Source organism: Microtus oregoni, unplaced genomic scaffold (assembly GCF_018167655.1).
Source record: "Microtus oregoni isolate MIOR12 unplaced genomic scaffold, Mior012 000045F_ref0000178, whole genome shotgun sequence".
Classification (NCBI taxonomy): Eukaryota; Metazoa; Chordata; class Mammalia; order Rodentia; family Cricetidae; genus Microtus; species Microtus oregoni.
This window is the reverse complement of record NW_024543219.1, coordinates 14489051-14502132: the sequence shown is the minus strand read 5'-3', so window position 1 is coordinate 14502132 and position 13082 is coordinate 14489051. Positions and strand designations below refer to the sequence as shown.

General features: G+C 44.2%; 1 non-coding gene across 1 annotated transcript; it reads right to left on the bottom strand.

The window, feature by feature from the left end:
- Positions 1-397: 397 nt before the first annotated feature.
- On the bottom strand, positions 398-504 carry LOC121435161. The gene has a single exon (XR_005972549.1). It is a non-coding gene; the product is annotated as a U6 spliceosomal RNA (small nuclear RNA).
- Positions 505-13082: the final 12578 nt, after the last annotated feature.

The window sequence follows — 13082 nt, the reverse complement described above, 5'->3', positions numbered from 1 at the left end:
ACCGGCTCTTTCTTGGGCTTTCTTCTATGAGACTTCCAGATCCACGGGGAATAAGCCTCATCCAGCCACCATTGATATGATTTCAATAAAGACTGACCTTAAAACTCACACCCGTTTCTAGGGTTTCTGGAAATTAGTTTTAGGAAGCTGGAAGGTTGGGTGTGTGCCCGTTCTCCTTTGAATGTTTGTCAGCTCCCCAAGTCATACTGAAATATAACTGTCCTTGAAATGATATTAAGGAATGAGAGGATTTTAGTCCTCGGCAGCTCCTACAGGGTGAGTTTGCTTTCGTCCTCCCCCTGCCACTTTTGCCCTAATATGTACAAAGGCCTCATCGGGTGCTGACACCTTTTTCTTTTCTTTTTTTTAAAATTTATTTATTTATTAAAGATTTCTGAAAAATATGGAACGCTTCACGAATTTGCGTGTCATCCTTGCGCAGGGGCCATGCTAATCTTCTCTGTATCGTTCCAATTTTAGTATATGTGCTGCCGAAGCCAGCACGGGTGCTGACACCTTGATATTGGGTTCCGAGCCTCCAGAACCGTGAGGATAAACTGTCATCCTGGTAAATGACCCAGGCTCGGGTACTTATAAGAAAAAAGAAGAAACCAGACTCTGAACTTTAGCAATCCCTCTGTCACAGACTTAGTGAGTGGGAAGGGCTGTGGCAGGGGCTGCTGGGGCTCTGGGAACCCCTCTCATTAGGTCCATCTTGATTCTGGGTTCTGAAGAAAGAAACCAGATCATGAATCTTCCACACCACCTAGTTATGACTCCCAGGAGAGGGAGCTTCACCAGGCTTTAGGGGTTGAGTACTCTGTGGATGGAGGACTATGTGGAGCAGGCAAGCAACCCTGCCCTGAAGACTGTCATTCTAGGAGACCCTTGAATGGTCGGTTGTATTGACAATTAAGATTTGAATATACTGACAAACTGTTTTAAGCTTTTCTCAATGAAAAGGAATCACAGGCTTGGAAAGGAATGTGGATGTGAAAGAATGAGTAACACGATGGTCCCCACCTCACCTCAGAACCTCTAGATAGCCTGCTGGCCCCCACCTCACCTCACCTCACCTCCTCTAGATAGCCTGCTGGCCCTCACCTCACCTCACCTCACCTCCTCTAGATAGCCTGCTGGCCCTCACCTCACCTCAGAACCTCTAAATAGCCTGCTGACCCCCTCCTCACCTCACCTCATCTCCTCTAGATAGCCTGCTTACCCCCACCTCACCTCACCTCAGAACCTCTAGATAGCCTGCTGGCCCCCACCTCACCTCACCTCACCTCCTCTAGATAGCCTGCTTACCCCCACCTCACCTCAGAACCTCTAGATAGCCTGCTGGTCACCACCTCACCTCACCTCATCTCCTCTAGATAGCCTGCTTACCCCCACCTCACCTCACCTCAGAACCTCTAGATAGCCTGCTGACCCCCACCTCACCTCAGAACCTCTAGATAGCCTGCTGGTCCCCACCTCACCTCACCTCACCTCCTCTAGATAGCCTGCTGGTCCCCACCTCACCTCACCTCCTCTAGATAGCCTGCTGACCCCCACCTCACCTCAGAACCTCTAGATAGCCTGCTGGTCCCCACCTCACCTCACCTCCTCTAGATAGCCTGCTGGCCCTTACCTCACCTCACCTCAGAACCTCTAGATAGCCTTTTGACCCCCTCCTCACCTCACCTCACCTCCTCTAGATAGCCTGCTGGCCCCCACCTCACCTCACCTACTCTAGATAGCCTGCTGGTCCCCACCTCAGAACCTCTAGATAGCCTACTGGCCCCCACCTCACCTCACCTACTCTAGATAGCCTGCTGGCCCCCGCCTCACCTCACCTCCTCTAGATAGCCTGCTGGCCCACAGCTCACCTCACCTCCTCTAGATAGCCTGCTGGCCCACAGCTCACCTCACCTCACCTCCTCTAGATAGCTTGCTGGCCCTCACCTCACCTCACCTCACCTCACCTCCTCTAGATAGCCTGCTGGCCCTCACCTCAGAACCTCTAGATAGCCTGCTGGCCCCCACCTCACCTCACCTCCTCTAGATAGCCTGCTGGCCCCCACCTCACCTCACCTCCTCTAGATACCCTGCTGGCCCACAGCTCACCTCAGAACCTCTAGATAGCCTGCTGTCCCTCACCTCACCTTACCTCCTCTAGATAGCCTGCTGGCCCACAGCTCACCTCACCTCACCTCCTCTAGATAGCTTGCTGGCCCTCACCTCACCTCACCTCACCTCCTCTAGATAGCCTGCTGGCCCTCACCTCAGAACCTCTAGATAGCCTGCTGGCCCCCACCTCACCTCACCTCCTCTAGATAGCCTGCTGGCCCACAGCTCACCTCACCTCACCTCCTCTAGATAGCCTGCTGGCCCACAGCTCACCTCACCTCCTCTAGATAGCCTGCTGGCCCACAGCTCACCAGTGTCACCTACTCTAGTTGTGTGGTCATGAGAACCTGGCTCCCCTAAAGCTAAAGCCTTCGTCAGCACCCAGTGACTGAGTGCCTGCTATGAGGCCAGGAAGTAATAAATAAATGTACTTTCTCTACCGACTAAAACTCTTTATGAAGGGATTTGGGCTCCTGCTGTCTGTTCTGAGCTAGAATAATGGGACTGCTAAGTTAGCAAGATACCAGAAACAGAATTCAAAGCCTTAGTCTTTGCAGTAGGAGTCCATGTGACCCTCCCAATGTTACAAAGGCGGAGATGACAGAGATCAGAGCCAATCCCAGGTCCTCTGCCCAGTGCTCTAGTGATGTGTGAGCCTTCTTGTAGGCTAGCATGGGCATGACTGAATCCTCATGAAGACTCACACTAAAGGGTCCAAACAGGATTTTCCTATCAATAAACATTTGTGAAGTCTCATTATGACTGCATTGTGATATTTTGGGGACCACAACACATTGATCTCTGTGGACTTCTTCCATTAAAAGAAATTGAAAATTAAAATTAAATATAGCAACTATGTGGATATAATGATTAGTATTTAAATATGTCTGTTAGCCCATACATATAATCCCAGCACATGGGAAGCTGAGGCAGGAGGATTTCCATGAATTTAAGGACACATTGGATTATAGAGTGAGATTCTGTCTCAAGACATCAAAACCACTTTCACACACATGAAGAGATTAATATTAAATGAGAAAATATTTTCTTTGGCAAAAAGTTTGGGGGTTCCCTTCAGTTTTAAAATAAATTTATCATGTTTTCTAAAACCCCTAAATTTTCATGGGTCCTGTGCTGATGGATAAGTTGTCTTTTTACCACTGATAGCAGCCCTAGGAGTAAGTCTAGGTGTGAAGACGTCTTCTCCCACCACCCAATACACGAGATCATCAGAGAGGGGAATATAGAGAGTCTTTGTTCTCTGCTTTAGACTTCACGAAGACTGCCATTTACTGAAGCAAAAGCTCCAGCAGCCACCCATTTCTCGACCACCATCTCTCTACCGTCTCTCCTCCACCGTCTCTTCACCATCTCTCCATCACTGTCTCTCCACTGTCTCTCCACCATCTCTCCACCACCGTCTCTCCACCACCGTCTCTCCACTAAAAAAGCCCAGCCACAAACATTTCAGCTGAGTCATGCCTGAAAATTTTCCCGCCCTCTTTCGCCCCACCCATCCTGAGCGAGGAGGTAATGCCTTTTCTGTCTCTGTCGTCAGCTACGTGGTTCCTGTCATCCATCTTATAAAAAGCTATTGCTAGTAGCCATTGCCACTAAATACTCTTGACATCACTTCCTTTAGCGGAGCTTAAAGATATAAAATATTTGAGCGGCAAAGCCCGACAGAGCATTTATTACTCAGAACCATTCAGTGCAGTCTCCCGTTGTGAGACATGATGCTGAAGGCCAGTCTGTTTCCTGCTCCCCTGGAGCAGGAGTGCAGTTGCTGAATGCTGCCTCCCTGGGAAAATGACTTTATTACTAACATTGGTCTTAAAACAATTATTAGATAGAAAGACATCAATAAAGATGATGGCCATGGAAATAAACTACCCCCCCCCCGACAGCGCCAGGGCTCTGGCTCTGTCCTCTGATGATGTTGTTGTCTCTCCATAGCAGCAGAAAGCGTCCAGCATGCTTGAATGAGGCCCTTGTAAGTAAAACAAGTCATGAGCCATGAAGTCCATCCATCCTCACTTTTCAGTGGAGAAAGAAGCAAAGGATCTACCCAATATTAAATGTTAAATAAGTGCACACATCCACACACGCACACATACACACACACACACCAGGCTTTTAATGGAAAGGCTGTGAGTACAAGCTGATTAATTTTAGGAGAAAAACAATAAAAAAGAATCACAACCACCCAAAACAAAACTCACTCTGTATTGAGAAGAATGCATTCTTTCTCAGATTTTTCAAGAATTCAATTATCTCTAGGGTCCTATGCCCACTAGGAGCTTTTTCTAAGTAATTAAGGCATCAGAGTAGAATAACGACATTGTTCTTTAGTCAGCCCCTCTAATGTGTTAATTCATGAATACCACATTTTAGCAAGCCTAACTACTTCACTGTATAGATACCTAGGCGGTGGCCATCAGTCATGAGCAAAATGGAAATCTTTCTAATTATGCATCATTTGTACATTTGAGTCAAAGGAAAGACTTGTGCTTCTGAATTGGGTCTTTCCAGACCCTTAAGAGCTACCTATAGCCTATGCTTAAAAGTCCTTGGTTTTCTTGACAGGTGCCTTACCATGGCAGATGCTCACAAACCCAGAGAAGCTGGAACCTAATACTTCCCATTATTCTCTCCAGGCCCCTTTCTCTTCAGCAGGATGGTAAATTCTTTATTTTCTAAGACAAAACCTTCCTCGGTATGATGTAGAGTCTAAATGCTAGGATATAGTGCTCAAATTCCTATTTAATTATTTATTTATTTATTTATTTATTTATTTATTTTTAGCGTGAAGGATCAAGTCCAGGGTTCTGTGCATGCCAGGCAACTGCTCTACCTCTGAGCTACACACTCAACCCTCCCTTATTCTTTAAAAGTATCTGTCAGACACACCCCCAATTAGTTTGTAGATCATATAAGATTAATTCTCTTAAAAGTAAGCTGTCAGGTTAGAGAAATGGCTCAGCAGTTAGAACACTGGCTGCCCTTCCGGCGGACTCAAATTTGATCCCAAGCACCCTCGTGGTGGCTCACACCATCTGTAATTTCGGTTCCAGTGGAATCTGAATCCTTCTCCTGGCTTCCTCAGGCATCAAAATATACACAGGTATTCACAGACATGCATGCAGATAAAAATCCCATAACACATTAAAAGTAATAAAATAGTTTTAAAATTTAAAAATTGGTCCAAGGCTTTGAGAAACCAGACCAAAGTTGAAAAATACAGAGCATGGGCATGTCACTATAAGAGTAGCTCATGTGTTCACAGATGATTCCAGAGAAAGCCAAACCCTGCCATATTCTTTGTATTCTGTGTGAGGATCCATAGATCCTCAAAAGCAGATGTCTAGTCAGTGTGTATGCTCCACCCTATTTGTTGCCAAATTCCAAATGTTTAAAATAAGGAACCTTTGCCACCTCTTTGGGACATGTTGGAAGGCATTCTAAAAGGAATCCTCTGCTCTGTCATCATTGGACCAAAATCCGTCAACCAAACAGGTCTGTTCATCTCTGGAGGTTAATCCCTGCTCAGGTGGTTATACAACAAGTGCTAAACACTAGCTTTTCAACCGCTAAAAATACGCATAGAAAAGGGCCTAAGGAGATGGATTAGGGGTTAAGAGTGTTCGCTGCTTTTCCAGAGGACCAGAGTTTAGTTCTCAGCACCTCTGTCAAGCAGTCCACACCTGACCCTAGCTCCAGTTCCAGAAGATTTGTTACCCTGGTCTCCTTGGGCATTGCACGCATGAGGCATACAAAGAGACATTCACACAACTAAACACAAAATGAATATATATATTTAACAGGAAATCCATATCTTAACGATTTCATTATTCCATGTTCCTAAGCAGTTGAGTCTCCCCTAGTTCCTGAAAAAAAATGTGTTTTACATCTTTGGTACCACATTTAAATAGGCCCTGATTTTATTTTTAATGTCACAGATGGTATTCATAAATAAGGATGTCAAATGGACTGTAATAAAATTTGGACCTCTGCTTTCAAAAACAAGGAAATACAGAGAAGAAACAGTGTACGCAAAATGTGTTAATAACTGTGTCAACTTGCTATTTCATAGTAATGTTTCTTAATTAGCTGTTTTCCTGAACATTAAGAATTAACTACATTCCTGATGCCTCTGATAAAATACATACATATAAAGGAGACATATTCCCTAATGATAGAAACATGAAAAAAAATAATTGTTCTTCTCCAAGGAAGACATGTGGTTTGTACCATGTCATCTCAACTCATAGGAGCTTCTATGCTCCTGAGAGTCCTCTTCCCCAGACAATGCAAGTTTAATACGTACCACATATCGGTTTTATGGGAAACTTGAAAAGCAGACATGAGAGAGCCACATTCTATCATACTGGAGTCCAGAGCAGGGTGTGATGCTGTGGAATATTATATATAATTGTATATGTATGATATATGTGATTGCTCACCTGCTGGTTCATCTGGTGCTGACAGAAATCAGTGCAACAGACAGATCCACATTGACTTAAGCTCCTACTACCTTCCGTCAGCTTTTCTGACCCCAGTATATGTGTGTCTCAGGGATCATGGCAAACTGACTTAGCTTCATTGAAGCTGGATACTTGGAGCACAATACAAGTTCTAGAACATTTTCACAGGCACTTAATCTGACTTTCCCTCTCTTCCGCTATTTCCAACTGCCTGCTTTGAAGACAGACACAACAATCAGCCATGGGATGTTTAACCAGCTAACAGTTCACTGTAGTAAAACACACATGCCCTAGTGGCTCTTTCTTAGCCAAATAGTGAGGGTCTTCAAAGATGAACAGGGGCTCCACAGTACAGAAACCAGAAGAAAGATGAGAAAATGGAAAACAGCGGATACAAAGGCTGGTCGGTGTGGAAGAGCTTAAGTGATGAGGATGCAGGGAACACCAAGTTTGTTGGGGAGATGAAAACGAAGGGGGCTGAGGTAGGACGAAAGAGCCATGCAGACCACGCTAAGCTTGAATGAAGTCCAGCAGGAGTCAGAAAGGTATCAAGCAGAAGCTGCATGGGGAAGGGGAGGGTATGGGAGAGGGAGAAAAAGAGATACATGCATTAAATGATCTGATTTCTCTTTTGAAAGTAGATCTGGCAGCTGTGTGGAGGGCATAATTAGAAGACCAGAGAAGCCCGTAGGCGGGTAGTTTGGCAAAATGCCCAATACAATATCAGTTAGGAAAAATTAAAAGAGGCTGGAAGTTGGGAACACTCACTTGTCCTGTAAAATCGATAACTTCATTTCGCATACACAATTACATGAGACATAAATCCAATCACCATGCAGATGTGGAGGATCCTCGCTCTGAAACTATTCTTTTTTTATTTTACTTAAATCACTCTGACTCTGAGTGGAATTCGATTGGGAATCCTCACAGGTAAAACAAAAAACAGTCAAGAAAACTGACTCTAAGTTGGACATGGTGGCATACAGCTGAAAATTCGGCAACTGGGAGACTGAGGCAGGAGAATTGTGAGTTCCAGGTCTGTAGTAATAAGAGCGGCAGGGCTGCGTCCCCAACACCCCAGCCACCTGGCTAGCTTATGCCCGAAATAATAACACACAAACTGTATTCATTTAATCACTGCTTGGCCCATTTCTATCTAGCCTCTTCTAGGCTAATTCTCACATATTAATTTAGCCCATTTCTAATCATCTGTGTAGCGCCCCTAGGTGCGCTTACCAGGAAGATTCTAGCCTATGTCCATCCTGGGTTGGAGCTTCATCACGTGCGTCTGCCTGGGAGCTGGGAGCATGGCGTCTCTCTGAGGCGTCTGCTCCCGAGAGGAGAGTTGTGGAGTCTGAGCTCACTTCCTCTTCCTCCCAGCGTTCTGTTCTGTTTACTCCTCCCACCTATCTTCTAACCAATGAGGGCCAAGCAGTTTCTTTTTATTTAACCAATGACCTTCCTCCATCACAGGTCAGCCTGGGCTATGCAGTGGTAGCTGGTCACTTAGAAGGCCAGAAAAGAGAGAGTGGAGGGAACAAAAGAAACAGAGGAGAAATGACTGACTGTCCCTGGCCTAACTGTAAAAGGGGGTTAGTGCCAAGCTCAGAGGTTGGAGGGTGCTGCGCGTGGCAGGTTTGATGTACAGACTCCTTCATTCATTAAAATTCGACTGTCTTTGCTTTGTTTTGGTTTTTCTCTTCTGCCTTCCAAGAAAACATTTTTTAAATACACAATAAAATCTATAATAAACATATATCCTAGATCATTCACTCTTCTGTAACACAATACCTTAGACCAAGTGATTTATAAATTATAGGATTTTATTTCTCCCAATTTTGGAAGCTTAAGAAATCCAAGATCAAAGTACCAGTATCAAGAGTAAGGTGCTGGAAATTTCTACACCTGGTGTGGCTCTGTGTTTCTAAGACAGTGACTCTACTCTGACAGCTATGTCTTCACCTAGACAAAGGAGGTTCAAAGGGCAAAGGGGTCAAGAAGAGGGCTCACATCCTGAACCATTTTATAAGAACCAATGCTGCTCATGGGGACTATATTCTCATGGGCTGACAATGCCGTCCATGGGGACTAAATTCTCATTGGCTAAGCACCTCCCAGCAATCTTGTTCTTGTACCATATTCTTGGGGATTAAGTTCTGTTGCAAGATATTTGATTACACTGTGTAAAAATAAGTCATTGTGATTGGTTTAATAAAAAGCTATGAATGGCCAATAGCTAGGCAGGATTTTCAGGGCAGAGAGGATGCTGGGAAGAAGAAGGCAAAGATGTCAGGGAGACACCAGAGAGGCAGAGCAAACAGCATGAGGCTTTATAAAGTAGAGGAAACTAAGCCACATAAAAGAACACAGATTAAAAGATATGGGTTATTTTAAGTTATAAGAGCTAGTTAGAAACAAGTCAAAGCTATCAGCCAAACTTTCATAGGTAAGTCTCCTTGTTGTGATTTGAGAGCTGACTGGTGGGACAGAGAAAGACTGACTATAAAGTTCCAAGATGCAAAGAGGGCATATACTTTCAAACTACAGTGAAGGAACACACATGTTAAGGCACTTCCTTTACACTGGAACAGTCTAAAGAACTTTAAATGTATCGGTGAGGCTTCATCATAGAGGAAAGGCTACTGACAACTTTGAGTCTACACAATTCCTTGACCATACAATGAAAACATCTCTCCCTTCTGCCACCAACACTACTCACCCAACATCCACCATGACTACGATTTCACTGACAGACTCATCAGCTCCCATTCCTATTGTGGGAATGGCGTCAATAACAGTGAGATGATCTAGAGATGACAACAGGCAACTGGGAGATCCATGAACAGTACCTGCCATGTTTCTCTTCTGTATTTGTCAAGGTCTGGGTCTGAGATCTGTAGTCTTCCTTCCAGTGTGGCTCTGTAGTCTGGTGTAGCAATATGAGATCTGTAGTCTTCCTTCCAGTGTGGCTCTGTAGTCTGGTGTAGCAATATGGAAGTCTTTTCTCAGTTCTAAAATGTCCTCATTCTTCTGTTGCATTATCTGTGCAGGCAGTCTCATGTCAAAGGGGCATTATATGGCATTGAGGATGTGGGTCTTTGTTATATTATTTTATATAGCCCATGAAGCTAATTAAAAAGTTCTTGCTAGCCAGAACTCTAAGTCACGAGGCCATACTAAATGATACCATGAGACTGAGTCCTGTCCAGCTGTTTCTTTCCATGTTTTACTCATGCAGTTAATCTCCATATTTTATTCATGCATTGAACCCTTACAATTTGTAAGATGCACATATGATTATTATATCTTGCTAATAAATTGAACATTTTATTGTAATTTATTTTAACCTATTCTAGCCTCTTAGCATGGTTAGCCATGTTCTAGCTGTTTGTCTTCAACCTTCCTCAAGACCCAGTAATACCACTTTTGGGTATATATCCAAAGGATGCTCAACCATGCCACAAGGACATGTGCTCAACTATGTTTATAGCAGCTTTGTTTGTCATAGCCAGAACCTGGAAACAACCTAAATGCCCCTCGACTGAAGAATGGATAAGGAAAATATGATACATTTACACAATGGAGTACTATACAGCAGAAAAAATAACGACATCTTGAATTTTACAGGCAAATGGATGGAGCTAGAAAACATTTTGAGTGAGGTAATCCAAACCCAGAAAGACAATTACCACGTATACTCACTCATAAGTGGTTTTTAAACATAAAGCAAAGAAAACCAGCCCACAAATCACAATCCCAGAGAACCTAGACAATAATGAGGACCCTAAGAGAGGCATACATAGATCTAATCTACATGGGAAGTAGAAAAAGACAAGATCTCCCGAGTAAACTGGAAACATGGGGACCTTGGGGGAGGGTTGAAGGGGAGGGGAGAGGCAGGGAAGGGAACAGAGAAAAATGTAGAGCTCAATAAAAATCAATTTAAAAAAAAAAGGAAAAAAATCCCTTTTCAAAAAAAGCTGAGCATTTAATTTAGTGCATGTTATAAAATATACCCAAAGTTACTTTAACTCCAAGGGCTGAGAGCCGGTAAAGGTGCTTGCCAGTAACCGTAATGGTCTCAGCTTACTCCCCAGGGCCCATACTGTTGAAGGAGAGAACTCACTCTCTCGTCAAGGTGTTCTCTGGGTGGCATAGTCCCCTTTAGTCCCAGCATCCAGGAGACAGAGGCAGGGGAATCTCTGCAAGTTCTAGGCCTACACATTTTACACAGTGAGTTTCAGAATAGCCATGGGTATACAGAGAGACCCTATCTCAAATATATATATATATATATATATATATATATATATGTAATTTTGTTTTTCAAAAAAAGTAACTTTGAAAACCATGTTGCCTAAAATCTTTCTGGAACAAAGGGGTATATAAGTAAAGAAAAAGGGATGTATAAGTAAAGAAAAAGGGGTGTATAAGTAAGCAAATATATGTTGACCGAAGTAGGTCAAGGACATCACACAGGAGACAGTCACTCTTCTAAAGATATCTACTGGACTCAAAAGGAGAGGCAAGACAGTGCTTCTCACAAAGGATCTCTGAGGGGCAAAGTATTTCTACTCTTAATCCACTAAGTCACGAGTTGAGATTTGAGGTCATTTAGTCCAAGCTCCTAAAGTTTCTGAAATCCTTTAGTGATAAGCAATAACAGTACTGATAACTCCGAACACATGCGATTCATAATGAAGACTTACTCCCTCCCCATAACATCGCAGGCTAGGTATGCATTGCATGCTCATTCCGTAGACGAGGGAGACTGTAGACAGGGCCTTGGATGTCTGTCTATCCAGTCTCTGCTCGAAACATTCGTGCCTCGCTGTTCTACTCTGGAAAAGGCCTGCCTTGTGAAGGTTAGCCCCATGGTTTTCCTCGGTGACAACTCCAATGTACTTTAATTCAATCTGAGCTGCTTCTTCTCCCCAAATGTCAGGAATTCCCACTAAAGTCTCAGCATGTCCTTTTAGTCTGTTACCCTCCCTGTGTGAAAGCAATGTTCTCCAGAAAGCATCCCTCGCCCTCACTCTAAAGGTAATTGCCTGAATCACAAATTTGCTTTTATCCTTTGCTTCCATAAAGGCCCCAATTACCACATTGCTTCTTCCTAGGGACCTGGAACTCTGGGCAGATAATAACTCAGGTCTCTTTAACAAGTCGCAATGGCTCTGTCGTCCAGGGGACATTGCTCAATAAACATGCTGTGTCCCAAACCTTCTCAATCTCCACTTATCTCTGAAACTAATTACATTGCTAAGGCAGAGGCTGGCTCTGGAACTACGCTAATTAGCCGTAGGCTGGTGCAAGCCGCTGTGCTCGCGGGAGTCCACAGTGCAGAGGCGGAAGTGGAGGAGGCTTTGGATGCTGGGGTCAGCTCTTCTTTGAGACTAAGCCCCAGAAATTGTCAAAACAGCACTTGGCCGGGAGATGGATTTGGATGCAGATTCCTCCTACTGCTGAACATGGTCGTTAAACAACATCCAGAGAAATGAAGAGAAACAGAGGCTTGGATGGTACGCCATTAACATTTCATCCCTGAACAGACATTCCTGAATAGCATTGTGTATGCTAATTTCCTGTCCACTCCTCCTACTGTCCACCCTCTCTAAGGAGAACTTGGTCCAAACAGATTAGCCAACATGTTCCCTGACGACAAATTCTCCTCCGTAAGTAATGCTAACGACAGCACTGTTGATTTGTTCAACTTTAACATTTTCTTGGGAATGAACATCATGAAGTCCATCAAGTTTCCTTCAAGGAAAGATCCAGGACAAGGTTCTTCATGTTTTTCTGCAAGCCAAGGTCAGTGATGGGACTTTTTTTTTCTAACTCTCCCATTGGGTCGAGTTATAACTTTGCCCTTAGAAGGAAGGATTTCTTTTACAAAAGACCTATCAGGAATAAGCTATTTTCAAGGGGGAATTGAAAGATCACTGAAATTTTCATTAGCAGTAAGCAGCAATGTGTTCTATAAACTCCATGCCTCTCCGTTAGAGGTTCCAGGAAGAGTCAGGAATTCAGTAGTTCCTGGTTGCTGTGACGGTACCAGCTCTGCCGTAGGACCCACCCATATTACCCTCCAAGACTTTCCTGTGGAACAGCTCCTCCGCACTGCCCCTTCCTCCATGGTCAGTGGACAGCAGCTCCCACACAGATGGAAGAATGTCATGGTGTATAGAGTCCCTGCTGTCCTCTGGTTAAGAGTTTCTCAAAGGCCCGTATGTTGAAGACTCCTACAGCACTACCACAAGGCAGGAGAAACTTCAGGAGGTTGTGCGATAGGAAGAAGTTAGGTTTCTGAAGGCATGTCCTCTGTGGGGCGTATTGATACCATAGGCTCTACACTTGCTTTCTCCTTTGGTTTTGGCTTCTGTAAGGTGAGCAGCCTTCTCTGCCGCTGTTCCCACCAGGCTGGTGCAGCCTCAGCACAGACCCAAAGCGGCACAGCCTCCTAACCATGTACTGGAAGCGCTGAAA